Source organism: Pinus tabuliformis, chromosome J (genome assembly GCF_031772625.1).
Source record: "Pinus tabuliformis cultivar Carrire ecotype Pingquan chromosome J, CPIR1, whole genome shotgun sequence".
Classification (NCBI taxonomy): domain Eukaryota; kingdom Viridiplantae; phylum Streptophyta; class Pinopsida; order Pinales; family Pinaceae; genus Pinus; species Pinus tabuliformis.
Genome location: NC_142295.1, coordinates 647,019,098 through 647,034,335, shown reverse-complemented (window position 1 = coordinate 647,034,335; position 15,238 = coordinate 647,019,098).

Genomic DNA, 15,238 nt, shown 5'->3' with positions numbered 1-15,238 from the left:
TAAAGGCATTCAGAGTTTATGTCCTGCAATCCAATGTCAAGGCCTATGTCCCAATGACTGCAGTTAAATACATACTCACACAAGGAGACAATGAGGGAAAAAGGGGAAGGTGGATCTCTAAGATTTAGGAATATGAATTGGACATAAAGTCTACGAAGCTCATAAAGGGCTAGGGATTGGCCAAGATCCTGTCAGAATCTAACTGCCAAGCTTTGGGAATAAATTTTCTAGGAGGAGAGGATGAAGCATGAGTACAACGGAACTACATCAAGACCGCAGAACAAAAAAATTATATCAAATACGAAATGTCGGCCTAGTATAAGAATATCATTCATTATCTTTTATTTCTGAGGTGCCCACTAGGAATGGATAAGTCCAAATATCAAACATTGAGGCTACAAGCTCAAAAGTTCATCATATCAAATGGTCAACTCTATTGGAAAGATCTTGTTGGGATCCTGTTGTTGTGCTTAGTGGAAGGAGAAAATCATAGAGTAATTGAAGAGTTCCATGGAGTTGTTTGTGGAGGTCACTACAGTTGGAAGACCACTACTCATAAGATCCCAAAAGTCATATTTTATTAGCCCACACTCTTTGGAGAAGTTCATTCTTAGGTCCAGGCATGTCAGAAATACCAAGTCTTTGATGAAAAGAAAGAGTTAGTTCTTCTCCCTTTGATCCCAGTACATGTGGAAGAGCCTTTTAGACAATGGGGGTTGGATTTCATAGGAGAGATACATCCACCCTCTAGTGGTCAACATAAATGGATACTAACTTCCACTGACTATTTCACGAAGTGGGTGGAGGCCATCCCAACTTGAAATGCTACTGATTCTGTGGTGATTAAGTTTCTAGAGGAGAACATCTTGTCTCATTTTGGTTTCCCTACGAAGATCATAACAGATAATTCTTAGGTCTTTAAGTCCACTAAATTTATCAATTTATGTCAAAAGTTTAATATCACAATAGGGCATTCCACTACCTACTACCCTCAAGAAAATGGGTTAGTCGAGTCCTCTAATAAAACAATGGTAAGGGTGTTGAAGAAACCATTATAGAAAATCAAAGAAACTAGAACTCCTAGCTGAAATTTTCTCTCTGGGCTAACAAAGTAACCCCTAAACAATCCACTGGAAAGTCACCCTTCAAGCTGGTATATGGCAAAGCAACAATATTCCCAATCTAGTTGGCTATGCTAGTCGCGAATTTATCACAAGAAGAAGAGGAGGAACCAAATGCAGTAATTCAAAGGATAAATAAGTTGGTCGAACTCAACAAGACTGGAGAACAAGTAGGGGAAAAATTGGCCAATTATCAGTTGAAAATTAAATCTTTGTTTGACAAAAAGTCCAAAGATACACCTTTACAGCTGGGTGATTTGGTCCTACAATGGGATGTTAGAAGAGAGGATAAAGGAAAGCATGGAAAATTTGGCCCGTTATGGCTCGGTCCTTTCAAAATATATAAAGCGATAGGAGATAACACCTATATGCTAGAAATATTGGAAGTAGAATCACTGGAACTACTAGTAAATGGTTATTTCCTCAAACTCTATTTCTAGAATTAAAGGTACTCCTCCCACATGCATTGTAAATACCGGTGTGTGCATGTAAATATTTTTTGATGTTTCAAGTTTTTAAATGTTTGCTTTCATAAAAAAAAAATGAAAACACTCCATGCCCAAGAAAGAAATTACCAGATTGTAGGTTCTCGATGCATTGAAATCCAATGCCTCATCCCCAATTGGAGCCAATGTTATCTCCATCTCTCCAAAGTTCCTTCCTTGGATGGAAATGATATGTAAGACTTATAAGTTGACAACGAATACCCATTCATTGATGCTTATATCCCATGAAACCATGTGTCGGGTCGAAAGGAGGGATGGATTTGCAGTGGAATTAAACAATTCAAAGCATACATATTAATTTTTTCAAAGGTTCAGTTCATAATTAAAGGGCGAGAAGCTTCATGTTTGGGTCGCCCCCCCATCTAAGCCCCATGACTGTTTGCATCAACTCTGGCAACACACATGCACTTGAGTTAGTGGTAGAGTGGACCCCTAGCATTGAAAGGTTGGCACCCATCCAATGATTGTGATCCATTTTGGCGCCTGACACAGAGTGCATACGATCCACAGTGTAGTCCGCCATAACAATGTGGGAACCATCCGCCAGATAGACCTCTCCCATTGGCTCAATGATATTGGAGGAAACATGTAAAAGGTAAATGGTATAGGTAAATTGATGGCCTGTCTGCTCCCTCGGATCCTATCCTCTATCATCCTAGACCAATCCTTGAATGCCACGTGCCTTCCTATGCCTGCACCTAACTTCGCCACCTGTGTAATTGTCTCTTTCCTTTACATAAATCCCAGAAGCCCTAAAATTAACACACGACAACAATTATTCAGTCTCAGTCAAAGAACATTCTGCCTAGACCATTGCACAGGATTCACCTCTCTACACACTCCCAAAGGTCAAGGACACCTCCTAAATTCATTTTCAGTCTTCCCTGTGGGCTCCAGGTAACCTGAAACCCCGACCTCCTTGTTTTTTTATTTTTGTTATACTCAAAGAAATGAATCACACAACACCTGCAACTCCCAACACCCATGAGCACTGGTGCTAGGACTTTAATGGACACTGAGATCTAGATAGCTGATCCTGCCTATCCCTTCCCACTCGCGGATCTCCGTTATGAGATGTTTGTTGACCATGTAAGAAATGAGGACCCTTTTAGGGTTTTTAACTCCATATTGCATTACGAAATTTCTCCTCTGGTTCACCTCCTCCCCAAGTTTATATCTTGTCCAGTGGACTCCTATTAAAAGGATAAGAATCGCTTCATTTATGCATCAGGAGTTATAATCCTCGAGATAACACCCCTATTAATCCAAAGAGCTTTGAATTTCCCTGAGTCTTCCACTATGCATACGTTCACTGATGCTTCGCTAGCCGACCATTTCACAATGCTCTCAACCGAGGAACAACAATCATTCATCCTCGCTCCTAAGGTTAAAACCCTACTTGTAGAAGTTTGGTTTCCATTAACTCTCTTTCAGGCACCATTTCAACCTATTTTAGCCGCAATTTCTTGTCTGATGGGTGAATATACCTCCCTGAAAATAAACAGGGCCGCTTTGGGATATTTTTATAAAATGAAACAACCTGGGTGCTTACTCAATATCCTAAGATACCTTTTAGTTGCCATTTGCTTCCAACTTAGCTATTTCGGGGTCTCCTCTTATTTCTGCTGCTACTCCTTGATGTTCTACTTGTTCCTATATGCTCACATCAAAGAGTTAAAATGCCTTAACCTTGATGTATTTTCCCTAATAAAGAGCAAAATTTAGTCTTTGAATGGAATATCTCAATGAGAAAAAGACCTGGTTTGGGTGGGTATTCTCATTTCATTTCATATTTCATGGCCATTGCCTACCAAATCATCCATGGGGTCACACCTCCTAGAATCTTCCTAGAGCAGAAGGAGCTCCTCCAAATAACCGAGGAAACTACCATTAGAGGTTGATACCTTTATGAGGACTACACAAAAATTCGGGTTTATGGATGTGAACTCCCTCCATATCACTTGCCAGTATTTCTACCTATGAGGATCTTGACCCTTGATTTCATCAGAAAAGTCCTCAGTGTGGACCTACTCCACTTCATACTGGAAAAGAAAGGCTACATTTTTAAAATGGGACAGCCAGTAGGCCCTTTTGTGATAAGTATGAAACATGCCTTCAAAATAGTTGAGGCCCTACTTGAAGCCATGGAGTTTGAAACGGGACAAATTTTTTGGCATTATGATCCCCAAGGCATCCTTTATTGAAGAAGGGAAAATATTAAAGCCTCAACTTACATACATGATCCTAAGCCTGAGGTTAAATGGAAAGCTAGATTTGATTACTGGTCTCTTAATATAGCAATGGAGACCGAATTCCCAATCATCACAGACAAAGAACAAAAGAGGACTGCTGACTTATCAAGGACAACTGACATGGAGGAGGAACATATTCATAACAAGGAAAGATTTCAAGGGCCTGAACAGGGACAAGGATTGGAGAAGTAACAAGAAGGGGAAGAACATGGTCTATAGCTAGAAACACTAGTGTCTGATAGCCTAGGTTTCCAGATCAATCTGGAAATACCCCCAATTTCTTCATCTACATCCTCAACTGAGGTAGTGGTCTTGGAATCATAGGATAGTCATTATCCTTCAAGAACAAGTTGGTCGCAAGGAAAGGCCATCCAAGTAAAAAAAAGGAAAGAAAAGGAAAAGTTGCACTAGGAAATGACCTCTAAGATAAATCTTCGTCACATGAGAGTACTAGCCACAATGGACCTGGAGAAAGAAGAGATGAAGATAAGATTGCAACATCCATCAATACAAATCCTACCTTCTGGCTCTCAGTTCTAGGACTTGGATGTTTCTTTATATTTAACTAGTGTCCCCTTGGAGGATAAAGTCAACTCACATAGGCAGTTTGGATAAATGTTGTATAATGACATTAACAAGAACTAGATGACCATCGACTGGGCCCAAAATTATATAGAGAAGATCTCCAACAAGGTGAATATGGAGAAGATCAATTCACAGGCAATTTTTCTACAGAAGGATTCCTATAAAGATTTGATCATGAAGATGGGGGTAGATCCTGAGGACAAGGAAACAATAGTAATTGTCTTACAGGACACTCATAAAGAGAACCAAGAGTTAAGGAAATGATTAAAGATGCTTGGAGGTGAACATGTTCAAACTTCTGAGTTGATTCTGCTTGAAAAGGAGAAGGAGGCTCTAATACAAGAGCTAACTGAGAGAAAGAACATAGTCTCTGCCTTAGAGCAGACAATAGTTGAGTTGCAGAATAGGATGGCCTCTCATATCTGCAAGATAGTAATGCCCGAGGATCCTCAAAATCACACCAAGTGCCTCACTCAAGCATTGACCGAGTTATAACTATCCGAAGGAGATTTAAGGAAGGCTCAGAGGGATCTAAATGCTACCAAGGCCCCAGTAGCTTAGAAAGAGAAACAACTCCAAACTTCAAATGTCAATGTAGACAAGGTCTCTAGAGATCTACAAATCACCACTCAAGAAAATAAGGAACTAAAGGCCAAGCTCAACGGGAACATGGATCTTATTGAGACTAGAGAGTTGATATGGGATGAGATCATCCATGAGATCAACCTTAGTTGGGAACATATAGCCTTGATACAGGACCAAATAATTCTTAGTGCAGAATGTGCTTGCTCTCTCCTCAATGAAAAACATGTAAGCGTAACTAACTCTCAGTATGCTAAGAAATACATTCACTTCCTAACTGAGATGTCAATTGATGAGCTAAGGCCACTAGATATAGTCGATATAATGGGTGCAATGGCAAATATTTTTAAAGTAAGTTCGAAGGAAGAAGCTAGAGCCAGAGTAGAACAAAGTCTTACTAGCCTGCAAAAAGAGGTGTCTGCTGTCAATGAGGAATTCAACAAGATTCTACAATTTGGGTTACCGAATTTGTGGGGACCTAATGGGCAGTTGTTTACACAAGATCTATATAATCAGAAAATGATGGAGATCAAAATTAAGACAAGGTAGCCCCCCGAGAAGACGTTGGTTCTCAAAGGGATAACTATAATGAATTTCCTTAAAAAGGAATTTCATCTTCTTAAGTTGGTCAAAAGTACCTTTCATCTCAAATTAGACTATTCAGGGGTGATCCATCTCTGACTCAACTACAGATAGTTTAGCTCTATTCCTCCACCTCCTCCAGCCATGTGGTAGTGGTATGAGCAATTTGATAACCCCCCACTACTCTAGATTGTTCATTCTCATGCTCCAATGACTTCCCATAAAGCATCTTCATCATCCCACAGGTCCTGAGGACCACTCAGATTGTGCTAGCCATGGCATTTTATTTTACTTTCAGTGGTTTTTACTGTATGATTTTACTATACTTTGTTATAGACAATATACATTGGTTAGGATAGTTGTGCTCTCACACATGCTAAAATTTTGAAGCACGTTTTGAGATGATGTGTGAGATCAAGAAATAATAATATTCTAATGACCTATCACTATTTAAGAAGGCCTATATATATGTGATCTCGAAAAATGAAGAAGGGTTCTGAATTTTGGAAGAAACTTTGTTTATTTTTGTGGAAAGAGAGTTTCCTGGTTGTATCCATGTATGCTTTTGCACAGATTATTAATCGGTGCTATAGTGATTCCTGTGTTCCGATGTTACAATATGTCTTCTATCTTTATTTTTTTCACCTGTGTTGGACATTCTTCTAAGATCTCTATGGCATATAGTCACTAGATGTATTTATTTTTATTTACATATTCATTTTAAACCAGACTTTGGCTGAAAGAATGTCTATGTGAATGACTGAAACTAATCTTTAAAGATCACTACTGAGATCTTAGCATTCATTTCAATCTTTCATTCATCTCTTCACTCTGAATCGTGTATATGTAGAATTCTTGTTCCTCTAAGTTCTGCATAGGCGGATTTCGTTCCTTTTGTTCTTCTACCATAACTCCTCTAAAACAAAATGGGCTATAATCTCTTGAATAAAGCTAGCCATTGTTGATTGATACATTATATTATTGTGTGACTACAAAGCATGAAGGCTTGATAGAATGAGTAATTTGAAATGTGTTTTGAACCACTCATAAACAAAATTACAAGTGAATTTAGTAAGTTTCTCTTTACTTTCTAATGCACGATTATAGATGCACCTAATTAAGATGAATCAAGCACTAGTCTCTTTGCAATATGGAAGTTGTCTTCGAGAACTACAACACACTCTATGTTCCTTATCTTGTGGCTATTCCCCAACTTCCTGAGGTTCCTCCTTTGGAGCTAAAATATCCTCTCTCAGTGGAATCTGAAGCTCCCTCTCAAGAGAGTGCCGCATCACTTTATCCTCATCAAAATTTACACTGCTTTGCACAACTGTCATCCTGAGCGATGGTAAGTACACATGATAGTTGTGATGAGTTTTTGTGTAACCGATAAATTCCCCCAACTTAGCTATTGGCTCAAGCTTCTTCCTAGAATCTTCTTGAAGTGAGACACATATGGATTTCTCCCTGAGAAAGCCTCCTCTGGTGTAATCATTCCTAGAATCTAATGAGGACTCTCGTTCTGCAAGTATATTGTTGCGTTACATGCCTCTGCCCACAAATGCAGTGGTATGCCTTGGTTATGCAACATCACCCTTGTTGCTCCCAAAATACTACGATTCTTTCTCTCATCCGCCCCATTCTGCTATGGCTTGTGGGGTGTTGTCAACTCCTGTCAAATATCTTCTTTTGCACATAGATTTTTAAACTCATTCGACATGTACTCGCCTCCATTATTTCTCCTAAGAGCCTTCACCTTCTTATCGGTTTCTTTCTCTACCGGTGCCTTGAATTCTATGAACTTGGAGAACGTCTCATCCTTCTTCTGCATGAAGAAGATTCAACACTTCCATGAGAAATCATCTACAACAATAACATAATATTTGTTCCTGGAAGTGGAGGACACCAAGAAAGGTCCATAGACATCAGATTGGATCCTTTCAAGGACAACATGTGCTTTGTTGTCTCGATCATGGAATGAGGATTTTGAGTACTTCCCCAAGTTACACCTTTTGCATGTATCTTACTACTCAAGTGCTCCTTTGGGGAGGCATGTGGTTATTTTTTGCATAACCTCCATATTGCCATGATGAAAGTAGTAAGGTATTCTATGCCAAAGTTTATTGACATCACGACTCTGCACCTTCTCCGCCTTCAAGCTTAATGAAAAACATCCTTCCACATCTATTTTATATAGGTTCTTCACACAAACCCCAATCTGCTTCACCTGTCTCGTGGTTATGTGTCTCAAGAATGATTTCCCTTTGTTGAATATCACATCATAACCATAGTATTCCAACATTGTAACTGAGATGTGATTTTTCTTTAGGCCCATAACAAACATGACATCCTTGAGTCTAAGAGGGATGCCCGACTCCCTTTGAAAGGTGGTTGTACCAATCTCGGTAGCGTTGTACCTTCCATCATCTCCCATCTCAATGTGCATTTGGAGATATTTCTCCTCCAAGTCACTTAAAAAATGTCTAATCCCCGTCATGTGGAACGAGGCACCATTATCCAAGTACCACACGCTCCCCATCACTTTGCTTTCCATGCATGCAATAAGGGTGAAGTCAAGCTTGAACTGTGAAGCCAAAGCTTCACCTATCACTCCTCCTTAGGTATTCTTGCTTGAATTTTTGTGTGGACATTTCGTGACATAGTGCTCGAATTCATGACAATTGAAGCATTTAATTTTGGAAAATTCTTTCTTCTTGCCCCCTTAATTGAATTCTAGTTTGGGATGGGATTTCTACCCTTTTCCCTTCTTCACATTTCCATCCAATGAACAATTTTCTTCATCCTTGCACTTGGATGAAGTCCCATATCAGTTATTCCTCCTTATTTCCTCTTATACCAGATTAGACCATCAACGTTCCCAGTTTGGTAGTTTCTCCCTCCCATTCACCGAATCTTGGAAGTTATGCCGGCTCTTGGGAAGGACTAGAAGGGCTAGGCTTACCAAATCATATTATGCAACATTAACACCAATCCAACCAAGTTCATCACTACATTGTGTGAGCTTTCTCAAATACTGAGGTATGGAGTCATTCTTCTGCATCTGATATTTCAAAGTTTATCCTTGAGTGCCAGCTTCTTGTGGTCACTACTATTCACGAACAATTCTATTAGTGCTTTCCACATTGCGAACAAAGTTTCTTTTCCATGGATATTTGAGACAATGTGATCCCATACTCCCTCCAAGATTATGCTCCTCACCTTGGCTACATCTTTCTTCCACTAAGTTAGGTTCCGGGCATCAGATGCTTGTGGTTTTACAACACCTGTATTGATGTATTCTAGCAAGCCATTGTCATCCAATACTGCCTCCATGTGATCCTTCCATGCAATGAAATTAGAGCTTCCTTCCAAAGGATACTCTAGTCTCAACCTAGTGAAGATCATCTTCCCAACTCTTAGGAGATACTGCAACAACAAACTACAAATTTGATTGCACTGAGAAACAACTTTGAAATTTCTTCTCTATTGTGAATCTAGCTTTGATACCATGTAGACATTATGTGTAGATATGAAACTACTCATTTACTAAATCACAAGACTCAAATCTACTCTACTGCTCTACAAAATTCAAGTCATAGTCTAGAACACAAATCATAAACATGCATCAAGATATAACACACATAAACAAATATTTATCTAGGGGAAAGAAACTTCTCAAAACCCCTTCCTATCTGTATTGCATTAATCAAAGAATAGAGATGAATACATATGCTTGCTCAGGCCTAAGCACAACTTGCAAGTGTATAGTTTATCCCTCTACCTCACTGATTGACTTTGGCCAACACTTAACCAATTTTCAAACCCTCCAAGCCCCTATTTCTTTGTGTTGTTCCTTGAGGAATTAGGCTGCTATTATTAGGGAATTCCCTCAATTGGATTGCGCAATTCCTTTAGGCTAATCCTCTGGCTACATGCGCCACATGTACACATTGGAATAGTCCACAAATGATAATACACTTCCTTGGAATCTCCACCCCAACTAGATAACTTGAATTCTATGCATGCAATAATTATTTTGGGTTGGTTGATTAGTTAACTAGATGATCACTGAGTGTGACTGAAATCACACTTGACAACTTGAACTTCCACTAGTTTATCTAACAGTTAGAGCTAGTTTAACCGACAATAACTCAATTTAACTGAATTAGATCACTACAAATTAGAAATCACTCATGCTTAAATGAACTCAAGTCTTCCAACTAGAATTAGCTAAGCTAACAGGGTGACACAAGCCATGTCACTCAAGTTAACTCATCCAAGTTGTCTACTGAAATGGAACTTTAAATTTTCTCTAGTTTGACAAAGGAAAATCAAATTGAGATTTTCCTTACTGCATTTTCAACAATTGTAACCCAATATTCCCATGTTAAGACTTTTATATCAGTGATGTTTCTCCCTTCTTGGGTTAAAGATCAAGAATATTTTTTTTGTTTTCTGCTTTCTATTCAATGTCAAAATCATAACTGTCAATCCATAAAATCCATATTAAAATCTAATGGTTTCCCTACTCTAACAGTTTGAAATTGGAGAACATACCCTTCATATGCTTAAAATATGTTCTTATAGTAAAATAAACATGTTTTAGAAATAAATTGAAACATTTAATACCATTCTTGACTGCAAGAATCTCTTTATGAGATGAAGGATTGTGATTTTCTACATCTTTGAATGCTCTTGAGGCATACATACAAATTTATTCTCGTTTTTTGTGCTTTTGAAGAAGCATTCCTTCTCATCATCTGAAGCATCTATTTCAAAAATGAAGGGAAGTTCTATATTTGGAAGATGTAGTTGGGGAATATTTTCATTTTTCTGCTTGATGATCTAGACTACTTTGGTCATTTTATTAGTCCAAGCAATGCCATGTTTTAGCCTTTGCTGAAGGCATTTGACATCTTTTGCTTGGTTTTAAAAAAACTACCTTATATTATTTAAACTACCAAGGAATATCTATAGTTTTCTAGGATCTTGAATTTCATCAGGAAAGTCTTGTAGGGATTTTAATCCATGATCATGTAATTCAACTTTCCCCTATGTAAGAATAAGGCCAAGATACTCAATTTGATTTTGGTTTATGAAAAATTTTGAATCTACTATAGAGAGCACCAAATCATGTGAATAGATTTTGTGATGTACAATTGTTAAATGTTGTTGATGCTATCAAATATCTTTAGAGCACACTAATAAATCATCTATATAAATGAGAACAAAGTCAAGATCTCAAAATGTGTCTTCCATCCTTTTCTGGAATTCAGATGGAGCATTCTTTAACCCAAATGCCATCACACACCATTGTTATTCTCCAAAGGGAACTATGAAAGTTGTTTTAAATATATTTTTAGGGAAAATCATTATTTGAAAGTGGATCTTGAAGGAGAAGAATGTGATGTTGATATTGATGATGTAAAACAAATTCACTAGGAGTAAGTGATGTGTAACTTGTTGCAACTATTGAAGGGAATGCTTGGGAGAAGAATTGTTAGTGAGATGTCTCCTACCTCATTCATGTAATTGACTCCTATTGCAATAAATTCATGGACACTTTACTTGATGGTTTTGAGGCCCCTCTACATAATGGCATTGTTTGGTCATCAATTATTCCTCGCTATCAATTTTCTTTAATAGATCCTCATATTAATTAAACTCTAAAAACCTATATCCAATTCTCAAGTTTTGATATGTCACATTGATCTAATATTGTTTAGTTTCATACCACTATATGTCTCTAGTTTATGTCCACAACTACACCATCCTTTAATCCCAAGCTTATTGCTCGTGGATAGTCTGAAGGTGTGGTGGCAAGTCTTGGAAATGTTCCTCCCATAACACTTGGATTTTTAAAAATCACACTTCTCGAGGAATGGGAACATATATATAAACCATAAATTCATAAATATATTTCTGAAATAGAACCAAGAAGATTTCAAATTGACAATATAGCCAATGGCTAAGTAATTATATAGCGATCTACCTCCTCTCAAACTCCAAGACATGCTCCTGAATTGTTAAGATTAGGTCGATCACAATCCAAAAATGTTGCCTCTACTTTTGGTATATCTACTTTTGATTTTGATCGTAGATCACATGTACAATCACACATAATACTTCTTTCTTCTACCTGTAAATATTGCTTTGAAGAATCTAAAGCCTCTCCTTCAAGAGTCTCTCCTCTAAAAGAAAATAAAAGCTTTGAAGTTATAAAATTTATTCCCTCTACAACAGATGGTCATAATGGGTAGCATTCATATTGTCCTGAACGCATTCAGATATTAATTCTAACCAAAGAAATAAAAAAAAATCTCGTTCCCTTCCTAGGGAGAAGGAATATGAAAATAAAATATATTTTGAAGAAAGAAAACTTGGTCAAGGGAATTTTACCCCAAAATTTGCAAATGAATCATTAGCGTAAGATATTTAATTTATGCATTATAGAAAACCCTTAGAATTAGAGCCTTTTGAAGTTACCAACTTGCATAATTATAAAAGTTACTAGTCTCTCTATCATGCACAAAATATTGATAATCTAGCGGAGGATATCATCATGACAAAATAACATCTTGCTCAATTGCATCCCACTGTAAATGTTATCAGTGAATTATAAAAATAACATACAATGTGTTAATATACTAAGAAATGATTTTATTTTAAGAAAAGAAAGGAGGTTGCTAAAATCCACCCTACTAAGTCAAAGATTTTTTTTAAAAGTGGCAAACTCTTCCAAAGTCTTTAGTCTATTATATTTGCAAGAAAAGAGGGCATTGGGCTAATACATGCCTAATAATTTCTAAAAGAAAAAACCAACACAAACTAATGGATATTTTTAATTCAACTTATGAGATAGAAGGAAGGGAACACATTTCTCATTATAATTTGATGGTAAAAGTTTTTCTATCACAAAGTCTTCTTCAGATTCTAATACTAACTACCTTCAGCACAAGTTAGCTCAAAATTTAATTTTTTATTAATCTGACTCTGGTACAGAACATTCTTTTCTATTTGATTGTTTCATGTTCACTAACATTTATTCTCTCAAGAATTCCATTCAAAAATTGCAACAAATTCAAGCATCACTTACTCTTGGTGAATTTGTTTTGCAATGTCGATATCAAGATCACATTCTTCAACTTCAAGATCAACTTCACAGTCTTGAGCAACCCAACATGGTTGACTCCTATTAATACTAAACACCATCATATTAGGCTTCATACCAACAACTTGATAAGTCTCCGTTAGACCAAGTGACCCTACCATCCTCCAGTATTGCGAACCTGCTACAATTGTAAATGAAGATTAGAAAACAAAGATTGTAGAACAATGGCTAGAATCACAAATTAAACAAGAAGAAAATGATCTTAAGCAGAAAAGGAAAACAATAGCTGAATTTGTAATTTTTGCTAATGTTGATATCAAAGAACTAAATAAACTAAGAGAAAATATTTCTAAGGTCCTTTCTAGCCAAATTGACAACCATGTTAAATAAGTTCCTAAAGATGAAAGTTTTGCTGAGCAAGTTGACAATTATGTAAACAGTCATTTATTTGAGATTAAAGGATCTGATGATAGATTAGTCATCACCATACATATAAAAGTAAAAGGATTGAAACAATATTAATTGGATTCTCATATAGATATAGGTGTTATGAATAGTTGTACCAGATACAAGGCTATCCCTTAATACTATTGGAAGCCAACACAAGTTCATTTCAAAGAAATTAATAAGGCCATTATGACAATTAAGGCCTATACACCCAAATTTCCTATAGTATTGATGAGCATCTAACTTATGTAAATATTATTTCTTTGATGATGGTTTTGATATACTACTAGGCCAAGATTTTGTAAGAAAACATGGATTTTTTTTTTAATACTAGAGGAATCAACAACTAGCTAGTCTCGTACTCACATGACAGAAGTTTGATTCCAACTGTTACTGCTATAAACTCTAGGTGCCTATGTAAGCCCCTTCCACACACACACATTATTCAATGGATTTGAACACTGAACATCGTCACACATAATACTTCATTTACATGACCATTGTGAGTTGAGCTACCCCATGGGAGCTAGAAAACATAAACCTTTTACAGTAGACTTATATACAATTACTTTTCATATTCAAGGGCAACTAGTCAAGCTACAATGCAAGCATGATTTTACTATTAGAATATTTGATATATAACATGATCCATTTGACAAATCTATAGATGAATTATCCAGGATTCATAAAATTGTGGGACATGTTGAGCTACATGGGCAAGAAGAATTGTGAAATATTTCAGAAAAGCTCCAACAAGATTGTACTTATGATTATCTAGATGCCTTTTGGTCCCATGAAAATTACTTTGTTAATATACCCTATCTAGTAGATTTCCATGGAAGACCTTAAAAGTCCTAAGCTAATTTATGTCTTTGCAAGAATTGTAGTTATGTAAAGAATAAATTGATGATCCATTGAAAAGAAAATTGATTGAACCTAGCAGAAGTCGTTGGGCCTATACAACCTTCTATGTGAATAAACATTTTGAATAAAAAAGGCGAAAAAATAGATTGGTGATCAACTACAAGGCTCTAAATGATACACTCTTACTGATAAGGTATCCATTACCTTCTAAAGAATTTTTATTTGCAAATATAGGGAAAAATAATATCTTTAACAAGTTTGATTTGAAAAGTGGGTTCTGACATATAGGGTTTTTCCCTAAAGATAGATTTAAAACAACATTCATAGTTCCTTTTGGACAATAACAATGGTGTGTGATGCCCTTTGGAAAAAATAATGCTCCATTTGAATTCCAAAAAAGGATGGAAGACATATTTCATGATTTTGACTTTTTTATCATTTATATAGATGATTTATTGGTGTGCTCTAAATATATTCAATAGAATCAACAACATTTAACAATTGTACATTGAAGAGTCGCTTCACAATGTCTGGTGCTCTCTAAAGTAGATTCAAAATTTTCATAGGGAAAACTTGAATTGAGTATCTTGGTCTTATTTTTACACAAGGGAAATTTGAACTATAGGATCATGTATTAAAAGCCTTGCAAGAATTTCCTGATGAAATTCAAGATCGTAAATAAATATAGAGAGTCCCTGGTAGTCTAAATTATATAAGACAATTTGATGAAAACCAAGAAAAATATGTCAAATGCTTCCAGAAAAGGCTAAAATCGGGTGTTGCTTGGACTAATAAAATGACCAAAGTAGTCCAAATCATCAAGAATAAAATCCAAAATCTTCCTTGACTACATCTTCCAAATATAAATATTCCCTTCATTTTAGAAAAAAATGCTTCAGATGGAGTATGAGAAGGCGTGCTTCTTCAAAAGCACACAAAACGAAAATAAGTTTGTATGTATGCTTCAGGAGCTTTCAAATACAGAAACTCTCTATCCTTCTTCTCATAAATAGATTCTTGCAGTCAAGAATGGTAATAAACATTTCAAGTTATTTCTAAAACCTATTTATTTTAGTGTATGAACATATTGAAATCATATGAAGGGTATGCTTGGAGTCTAACAAACCAGTGGAGGAATTGTCCAAATCCTTAGTCAAAGAATTCTATGGTAGTACTCCTCAAACTGCT